General features: G+C 48.9%; 1 protein-coding gene and 1 non-coding gene across 3 annotated transcripts in view; one reads left to right on the plus strand and one right to left on the minus strand.

Annotated features, from left to right (window-relative positions):
* The window catches only part of GSG1L (GSG1 like), a 270,500-nt gene that overhangs the window by 70,809 nt on the left and 191,411 nt on the right, over positions 1–8,280 (minus strand). The gene's annotated exons all lie outside the window — the stretch shown is intronic.
* LOC116472027 (U6 spliceosomal RNA) lies at positions 1,808–1,914 on the plus strand. The gene has a single exon (XR_004248948.1). It is a non-coding gene; the product is annotated as a U6 spliceosomal RNA (small nuclear RNA).

Here is an 8,280-nt window from a genome sequence, read left to right on the forward strand (position 1 = left end):
AGGAAGGAGGGTGAATTTGGCAATGGCTGTCCAAACTGAAATGCACTTTCCTCTTGACCCAGCAATTCCACCTCTAGGAATTTACCCTCAGACATATTTGCAAGTGTGGGCAAAATTTATGGACAAGGGTATAGCAGAGCATTGGAAACACCCTAAAAGTCCACCAGTAGTGCACGGATAGATTGAGCCATGGCTGTGGAAATCTGTGTCTCCATCCCTGACCTCACTTCTCACCCCTCTTTCCCTCTCTGGCCTCCTTCTTGTCCCTTGCATACCCCAAAGCATATTCCTGACCCAGGGCCTTTGCACGCACTATTTCCACTGCTTGAGCCATTCTTCCCCCAGACGCCCACGTCTTGTTATTTGTCACCATCTCAGGGCTCAGATTCCAGTCCCTTCTGCAAGGGTGACTGTGGCAATTTGGAGGCCATATTCCCTGGGCTTCAGAAATGCCAAGGCAGATTCATCCACTCTGATGAGCCAGAGACCTTCAAGCCAAGAGAAGCCAATGGCCTGGTGGTCTCGACTCTCTGACGTGACCCAACCCAAGTGGATGGGTTGCACACCATTCAGCTTTCTAGTCACAGGGCACCGTCTGCCAAGCCTGCCAAGCTGCCCTTTATTAAGGTTATGAAGGAGCAACTCTAAGGTGATCCCATGCCCTAGTGTAATTCTTTCCCCTTAATTGCAATAATCAATAGGATATGGCAGTGGTAACAGGATGTATGTGACTATGTTACATAAGGTTGTGACACTTCTCTTGCAGGAGGCTGTCCCTCTTGATGACTTAATGAAGTAAGTAGCCACATTTGAGGTCCACAAGGCAAGGAACTGAAGGTGACCTCCTTGAGCTAAGGGTGGTCTCCAGCCAACAGCCAGAGAGAAACTGAAGCCCTGAAAGAAACCAAAAGGAGCCGAAATCTCTGAATAACCAGGTGAGCTTCAAACAGATCCTTCCCTTAGATGGGTTCTAAAGGGGAACTCAGCTCTGGCCAACACCCTGACTGCAGCCTAGTGAAGAGCACCCACTTAAGCCAGGCCAGGACTTCTGACTCACAGAATTGTGAGCTAAGAAATGTGTGTTGTTTTAAGTTGCTAAGGCCATGGCAATATTGTCACACATTTGGCAAACACAGCAGTGGGCTCTGGGCCAGGCCTGACCAGGGCAGGCAAAATGACTCTGGGGCTGGCTGGTTTCCTCCTGGGTCTGCTGGGGGAGCCATGCCAATGGCCCAAACCAGGCCATGCATTTGGTCTTGACACCTAACTACCCCTCCTGACACTAGTCTCCCAAACCTTGAACCCCAGCCTGGCTGCTGCCAGTTTCTCTTTACCAACACCTACGCTCCCCATATACACAGACACACGCATGACACAGAATAATATAGAGCTTTGAAAACAGAGCAAGCTGAGTCCAATTCCTGGCTCCAACATATTTTGTTTATGTTCTATATGTGTGTGCTTGAAATAAACATATATTCTCTAGGGTTTTTTGAGGGGAAATAGAGTTCTATATATAGTTAATAATTCAAACGTATTCATCGTATTGTTCAGTAGCTCAGTTCGCTTTTTTTCTGTTTCTCCATTAGTTTCTGAGATGTCTGTGTGTATGTTAAAAAATCTCTGTCATTGCTGATTTATCTGTTTCTTCCTGAGGTTCTGCCAGTTATTGCTTGCTATAAAGTTTTTGTTGTTAGGAAAATATATGCTTATGATGGATATACTTTTTGTTGTTTTGTTACTCTTTTTACTCACCTATAATTTCCTTATTTGCTCCCTTATAATTTTTGGTCTTAAATTATACTCAGTGCTCATTTCATCAGCATATACATTAAAATTGGGATGATACAGGGAAGATTAGCGTGACCCCTATGGAAGGTTGACGTGCAAATTTGTGAAGTGTTCTATTTTTACAAGAAAAAAATTCTATTGAATCAGATAACAAAACTGTTAACCCAGCTTTATTTGGTTCATTTTTTTCAGGTATATCTTTTCCCATTCTTCTCTCTTTCACCTTTCTATGTCTTTTAAAGTGTGCCTCTTGTATGGTTGGGGCTTGCTGTTTTTATTTCTATAACCCAGGAGTTCTGACTTTTAACTGATGAATTTAATCCAGTTACATTTATTGTAATTTGAATTTATTTCTGCCAACTCCAGCACTTACTAAATGTGCCACTGATATCCCAGAGATACAGTCGGGCTTGGCAACAGGGGGTTCCAGGCCCAAAGGCCTGACTCAGCTCAGGGAACTATCATATTTCGAGACGACAGCCAAAAGAGAGCCCAAGCTCCTTATATTGGGGCAGGAGAAAGAGATCCAACAGCCCAAGGAGTTCCTGTGGCCCTGGCTCAGCTCCTTCTACCTACCCTCACTGAAGACCCACAGTACTCTGTGGCTAATCCTATCCCAGCTGTGTTAGGACTCATAATCACAAGTGGTGACCACCTAGCTCAAACTGGGGTTTTTAATGGAGGAAATAAATTAACTCATGTAATGGAAAGTTGTATGGATCATTAGGCATTATACAGAGCATGATCCAGGTGCTCATATGATGAGGTCAGGAATCTGTCTCTTCCTCTCTCAAGCACTGCTGTCTGTTGGCTTCATTCTCTGGCAGATTCCCTCCATATGTTGAATCCATCAGCTCCCAGCTTACATCCTCTCATCATTAAAAAGGGCATTTGTGGTGTTCCAGCAGTTGCTACAAACATCCTAGAACTGAATCTCATTGCCTTGATTTGTATCACATGCTCATCCCCAAACCAATCATTGTGGGCAAGGAGATGGAATGTTTTGATTGGCCAGGCTGTGGGGCCACCTCTGCAGTGAGATGTGGTGCAGTAAACACGGCGTGAGAGTGGAAAAGAGATGGTTTCCAAAGGAAAATCATTGTGTTCTAAGCTGAAGAAGGAACAAAGGATGCTATCAAGGCAAAAAGCATAGAAATCCACTATGAACACTATGACATGGAGATGACATGGAGACAGTCAGTGGCTGGGCTCAACACAGCCCTTCACTGCCTCTCTCCTAAGACAGCCACATCCCTGCAGTTCTCAGCAAAATCCTCAAAAGCCAAAGTCATCAACTGGACTTAATCTTCTTAAAGGTGGCTGCTCTCTCCTGTGCCCACCAGCAGCCACCAAGGGAAATATTGAGAGATGAAATTACAGAATGACCTTTAGAAAAATATGGTTTTGCCTCAGATTGAACAAGTTTCCACCCCTTGGACATGAGAAAACCAGAACCCAGACATGAGACCCAACAGGCTTTGATGCAGCAAAATGGAGGTTGCAAAGCCCTCGTGTGAACTCTCAGGAAAGCTCTGGACATCAGCCTACAAAGCTGAGGATGAAATCCTGCTCTCCAGGTTCAGGGCCCTCCCTGCTGGCTGCATTCTGGCCCGCAGGAAGGAGCCCAGCCCATGTGTGGGTCCACCTCCAACACCACAACTCTACCCAGCAATTCCTTCATCTGAAAACATTCACAGAGGCTCCCACTGAGTCCTACCGGGCTCCAGAAACACAGAGATGAATAGAATGTGGTCCCTGCCACAAGGCTCAGGGTTTGGATTGGGAGAGGTTTGTGCTGTGAGGTCCCCTTAGACTTGGAGTCAGCTGTGATGTCTGATGCCTGAGACCAAGATGGCGCCAGTCCCACGCATTCTTCTGTGAGCCAGTCCAACTCACCCCCACACTCTGGGCTCCTGACCATACTGGGCTCCAATCCAGCCATCTCCTGGGATGTCCCTTACTTCCCCCAACCTCAATCCCACTGTGCTCTAGGTCTACCAGGCCTCTGGCCCTCTGTCACCCAACTCTTGACCTGGTCCTTGGAGTGTGTTTTCCTGGATTGACAAAGAATCATCCCCAGGTTCCTTTGGCTTGATACTCTCCTGGTCACCTTGGGAAGTGTCCCCTGCCCCAGCATCACTTGAGATCCAGTCCCGGCTGGGAGGCCTACAGGCCTTCTCAGCCCCTTGGGGATTCAAACGACTGCCACCTGGTGGGGAGTGGAGGTGGAAGTGGCCGCACTGGATAAATGTCAACCACAGAGCAGGGACACTTCTGTCTCTCTCTCTCTCTCTCTCTCTCGATATATATATCTAGATATATAGATATATAGATATAGATATAGATGTAGATATAGATATAGATATATAGATATATAGATATAGATATAGATATAGATATATATCTGTTTGTGCCCTAATCACTGGCAGTAAATGCACTTCTTTTCTTTTCTTTTTTTGAGACAAGGTCTTGTTCGGTCCCCCAGGCTGGAGTGCAGTGGTGCAATCATGGCTCACTGCAGCCTCAAACTCCCCAGGCGATACTCCTGCCTCAGCCTCCTGAGCAGCTATGATCACAGGTGCACACCACCAGGCCCGGCTAATTTTTTATTTTATTTTTTTAGAGATGGGGTCTCACTATGCTGCCCAGGCTGGTCTCAAACTCCAGAGTTCAAGTGATCCTCCCACCTTGGCCTCCCAAAGTGCTGGGATTACAGTTGTGAGCCACCTCATCTGGCCAAATACACTCTTAGTTTCTGTTTCTCTCTGTGTGTGTCTCTCTCTAGTTCTGCCTTCCTGTGTCTCTATTTCCCACTTGTGTTTCTCTGTATATCTCTCTGCCTCTCTGTATATCTCTATATGTCCTGTATATCTCTCTGCCTGTCTCTGTCTGTTCTCTCACACACAGATACATTCTTCCCTTTCTGTAACTGACCTTGTCCACACCCCCTCTCCCATTACATGAACTACATACAGTGTCACTGTAATACCAAATCATTACCAAATCATTACATACTTAAATACCATGAAAGGCTCAGTGCTGCCACGATATTACCAATTCCGTTACAGTCATCATCCTCAGAGCCAACCACGTACCAAGCACTGTGCTGGGCACTTTATATGTGCTCACTCCTTTAATCTCCACAACTCCGCCAGTAGTCTGACTATTATCCCACTTTGGAGAAGTAACTGAGGCTCAGAAAGATGGAGAATTTGGCCAAAGGCACACACCTGGTGTTGAGGCCAGGATCCACACCTGAGCAATCTGCCCTCCACCCCTACCCAAATACAGGCTCTCACTTTCACTTTTCTTTTTAATTTTTTCAAGACAGAGTCTTGCTCAGTCACCTAGGCTGGAGTGCAGTGGTGTGATCTTGGCTCACTTCAACCTCCGCCCCCCAGGTTCAAGCCATTTTCTTGCCTCAGCCTTCCAAGTAGCTGAGACTACAGACTTGTGCCACCATGCCAGGTTAATTTATGTATTTTTAGTAGAATCAGGGTTTCACCACGTTGGCCAGGCTGGTGTCGAACTCCTGACCTCAGGGGATCCTCCCGCCTCAGCCTCCCAAAGTGCTGGGATTACAAGTGTGAGCCACCAAACCCGGCCCTCACTTTCACTTTTCTAGACCTACAATGCAGCATTTATTAGAGGGTTCAGGCTGATGAATGCAGCTCATGCCAACCCCCCTGCATTCCCCACCAGTGGCCCACCCTGGCCCAGGAGAGAGTGCCTATTTGAAAGGGCAGAAAGATTCAAATGTGTCTTCCAATCCTCTCCTACCACAGTTTCTGTAACACTCATTCCTTCAACAAGTGTTTACAGAGGCCACCTTGGTGTCTGTGGTACTAGGGATACAGGGATCACCCAGATAGACCAAGTCCTGCCCTAAGACTCATGCTCTAGGAGGAGGGGCAGGAATAGACGCACCCAGATCAATGCACAAGCTCAGTTCAGCGCACAGCAGGTGATGCAGTGCTTATGCAGGCAGGCACTGCATGGCTGTCAGCCCAGCTCTCCCATTCATGCTGTGTGACCTCAGGCATGTTAGTTAACCTCTCTGAGCCTCCTTCTCCTCATCTCTAAAATGGGGATGAGATGCCTGAGTAAAGGACCTGGCACATTGACAAAGAGGTGGGAACCACTGGGAGGCAGAGGGTGGGCCTAGCTCCCACCTCTATGGCTCAGGGGCAGGGCAGATCAGTGAGTGCTGCCCCATGAGCTGTGGCAGGTGGTCCTCAGAGCCTGGCTACTTCCAGTCGCTGGGCAGACAGGAGTTAGACTCTCCCCACTGAGCCCTTGCTCACTGTGCGTCAGAGGCTCCAGGAGCTCAGCCTTTCCCCTACGACAGGGCTTTGGTCTCAGTTTCCCTGCTGGGTTCCCCACCCAGCCCACTCCGTTGGGGGCTGGATCCTATGCCTGTGCTGCCCTCTACTGGCCACCAGGAGGAGGGTACCTGCAGCGCACCCACCCTGAGGATCTCTGGCGGCCCCGCCCACCCACTCGGCTTCCTCCTGAGGCCACGCCCCCTGAGGCCAGCCACTTCCTGGCCACGCCCCTCAGAGTCCAGCCTTCCCGCGGAGTCGGAGCCTGGGCCTAGCAGTCCTGTACCAACCTCCTTGCGTTTCTCGCGAGACCAGGCCCAGAAATACCCAGCATCCCTTGCTACACTCACTCCACTAAGTCCCTTAAAACTGCCAGGAACCAGCAATTCCTCCAGTGTAGGTTTTATTTCCAATTTTTATTGAACTTATTAAGATTCTTACCTCTTCCCACCTCCCTAAAGCCCAATTTCTACTTGGCCCTGTGCCTGGGGCCAGGCTCATTTGTATGAAAGGCCCGATGGCCTGCAGACTCCCCCAGCCCAGGCTTCTAGCAACATGCAAAGGATGTGGCGGAATTTAAATCACTAATGGCCAGCCAGGAAGGGGAAAATGACAGGGGTCTGCCCCATCTGTCCCACTTCCCGAAGACTCACTGGCTGTTCCCTCCCCAGCTAACAGGTCTTGATCCCCTTCTAGAATCTTCAGACCCTTCTGCAGGCCACTGATTTGCTTCAAACACTCCAACTCATTCATTTAACTAATATTTATTAAGCATCCTCTGTATGCAAAGCATGGGGCCAGCCACAGGGGATATGGCCGTAAATATGGCAAGGCCATTCCTCCAAGGCTAATGAGGAGAGTGACATAAACAGTGACTTGAAATCAATTATTACAAATGCTAAAATAGAAATAGATCCAGCTACCATCTAAAACTGGCACCCCACGGGCTGAATCGAACCTGCAGATGTTGGCAAGAGCTGTAAAAAAAAAAAAAAAAAAGATATTTTGGGGCCAACATTTTAAAAAATTGGAGGATTTCCATTAAAATATGGGAGTTTTGGCTTCTCTTGTAAAAAATCAGAAACTCTGGCAACACTGGGTCCACATTTCTTCTCGACAACCCTCAGCTGGAGCTAGGCTGGAGCTGGGCCGTTTCATGAGGGCCTGCAGCTGCCAAGCCCCTCAGTGGTGCCATCGTCTGCCTGTCTGCTGCCCTCTGCCATAGCTCCCGCAATATCCCCAGCTCGCTCACTCATCCACATTCCCTCCCAGGCCACTCAAGGCATTTGAGTTTCAGCCTCTGAGAAGGGCCTGAAGGAGATAAAAGGTCTGTGTTCCCTGGATTGGGGAAAGGCTTCCAAGAGGAGGTGAGCTTGGAGATGGGCTGGGAAGGCCAGCACGTGTTCACTAAGAGGCAGGGGGAGGAGAGGAGGAAGGAGGAAGGCAGATGTGAGTGCAGCAGCCAGCAGGTGGGAGCAGGGCTCAGGGCCTCCCGTCCTCCCAGAGCTGGGGGTCTCCTGCATTGATGGGGCTCCTCACTGAGGATGGGCTCAGCTCTCCTCCGATCTTCTAGGACCTTCCTTGGACAAGTAAGAAAAAGGCTACAGGTGAGTGCAAGTTATGGCGGTGGAGAGAACAGAAGAAGGAGGGCCTTCAAGGCTCTGGGAATTGCAGAGGGGTTTTGAGGAGAGTCAGTGGCCTTCCCTCTCATAGGATTAACACTTTGATGATGGGCTGGTATATAGCAGGTGCTCAGTAAATGTCGGCACATTTGCTGCTGTTTGCTCCCTGTGTCTGTCTTGTTCCTCCTTTGTCTCTCACTTCCTTCTTCCTCCCTCCATCTCTCTCTGCTTCCCTCTCTCTGTCTCCCTCCATCTCTCTCTCTCCTTCTCTCTCTCTCTCTGTCTCCGTCTCTCTCTCTCCTCTCTCTCTGTCTCCTTTCATCTCTCTCTCTCCTCTCTGTCTCCTTCACTCCCTCTCCTTCTGTCTCTCTCTCCATCTCTCTCTCCTCTCTCTGTCTCCATCTCTCTCTCTCCTCTCTCTCGGTCTCCCTCCATCTCTCTCTCTCCTTCTGTCTCTCTCTCTGTCTTCCTCCATTTCTCTCTCCTTCTCTCTCTCTGTCTCCCTCCATGTCTCTCTCCTTCTCTCTCTGACTCTGTCTCCCTCC

The sequence above is a fragment of the Hylobates moloch genome, unplaced genomic scaffold (assembly GCF_009828535.3).
Source record: "Hylobates moloch isolate HMO894 unplaced genomic scaffold, HMol_V3 SCAFFOLD_6, whole genome shotgun sequence".
Lineage (NCBI taxonomy): Eukaryota > Metazoa > Chordata > Mammalia > Primates > Hylobatidae > Hylobates > Hylobates moloch.